Below are 1,867 nucleotides of genomic sequence, written 5' to 3' on the forward strand. Positions count from 1 at the left end.
CAAAAAATATAAATAAGGAGCTGTATGCTATTGAAAAATTGAATTTTAGACGAAGTTCAAAAGGTACGTACTTAGGACTTTCTATCTAAACATTTCTTTTTAAATCTACATATAAAATTTATTTTGCAATCTTTATTGTGTTTATTATAGTATTTAATTGATATTCAAATAGATGAGAAGCGTGGTTTTCTTGGTTTTCCTGTTGACCCTTTATTGTCTGGTCCGAGTGGGGGAGACCAAAGGCTGTGTTTGTGTTTGTCATAACAGACACTGTCATTGTCGTTGTTCTCGCGAGGTACGTACAGGAAAGGGTAAGAAAGTATTGATCTTATAACATCATTTGATTTTTACCAGCACTACTACATTTAAAATCCAAAACTTTATAACATTTAAGAAGCTCAATCATTCCTCATAATTCCATTGATATAATATATCTATCATTACATGTATATATAACTTAAATTATTATGCTAAATAGAGCAATCACATTTGGAACCTTTAATAATCAATTCCTCATAAAAATTGGTTTAATATATTCAATATATAATGACCATATTTTGAACCTTATAAATGAATGGTCCGAAGCGATTAATCATGGTACACTTAGATTTATCATAAAATAAACATACTCCATTAGAGGAAATAGCAAAATTCAAGTTATTATTCATTTAAATGCACTTTGATTTTGATATTGAGGTCTACGGGCAGAGCATGTTTTATTAAGATAATGAAAAAAAATGTAACTTGAATTGCATGCAGTCGTCATGGTGCATGTATGCATTAACTCTCTTTTTATCAAAATTTGAATTAAAATGAAACATTTACCATAGATATTTTGAAAAAAAAAGTGAACATGAGATTCCTTTTTTTCAATAAGGGCAGACAACTCTTCAAAACTTTTCAAGGTATAAAATGATCAGCCTCATATTTGTTTTTAGTTCTGTGAATTGGGTTCATTTTATTCTCATTTTTATCTAGCAATGTATTTTTAACTGGTTTTTAATTAATCAAAATTGTTCAAATTCATTCGGTATATGTCGAATACATAAATTATTGAATTTCATCTATGAAACTACATACTTTTCTGTTTTCTTATTGACATATTTAAAAAAGAAAAAAATTCATGAAACAACAAAAATCACTTATTTGGATTTGAACAAACATAGAGCATAAGGTTCCTTTATTAGCTGCTTGTAATCTTTTTGGTTACCTTTTTCCCCTTATCTATCTTTTCTTTATACTTTTGTATTCCCTAGGATCTGGCAAACGGTCTCAAAGAAGAACATAAAAGAGTAAGTATAAGGATATCCTCAGAAAATTTAACCTTAAGATAAATTATATAGTTACTACATTTTATATTGTGTGACTTTGTATTTGAAACTTCTTGAACCTTTATATGTAGTATGAATATTTTTTTATTTAGATGGAAACTAGAGATGAAACATCAAATGATAGGTGGCTTCCCCAACACTACTGATGAACAGTGGACTAACATAATTTCATGTACACGTAACGAGGAGATAATTCTTTTTGGCATTAATTTGTAACCTTTGTATGTATTATTGATAAAAGTATCCCTAAATAAATTTTGATTAGCATTCCATGTGGCTTTTCATTGTATTTTATCTTCATGTGGTAGAAGATTGAGCAATTTTGTTCAAACTATAATAAAGTACAGTGCGTTGATTTAATACTAGTTATTCTCGGACATTTTCAAAAAAATCTTAAATAGAACATAAAGGTTACACGACGTACTAAATAAAGAATTTTTGCCTCTAGTGTATTCATACTTCCATGTTCGCAGCAATGATTCTACATAAAGGTCTAAGTTAAAAAACAAAATCGAAGGAAAGGTTAAAGTAAATAA

General features: G+C 28.3%; 1 long non-coding RNA gene across 1 annotated transcript; it reads left to right on the forward strand.

The window, feature by feature from the left end:
• Window positions 1–299: 299 nt before the first annotated feature.
• Window positions 300–1,512, forward strand: LOC134257986 (uncharacterized). The gene is made up of 3 exons (XR_009990046.1): window positions 300–311; window positions 1,257–1,292; window positions 1,424–1,512. It is a non-coding gene; the product is annotated as an uncharacterized LOC134257986 (long non-coding RNA).
• The last annotated feature ends 355 nt before the right edge of the window (window positions 1,513–1,867 follow it).

Source organism: Saccostrea cucullata, unplaced genomic scaffold, assembly GCF_032062105.1.
Source record: "Saccostrea cucullata isolate Sc308-1 unplaced genomic scaffold, CSIRO_AGI_Scuc_v1 ctg3754, whole genome shotgun sequence".
Classification (NCBI taxonomy): domain Eukaryota; kingdom Metazoa; phylum Mollusca; class Bivalvia; order Ostreida; family Ostreidae; genus Saccostrea; species Saccostrea cuccullata.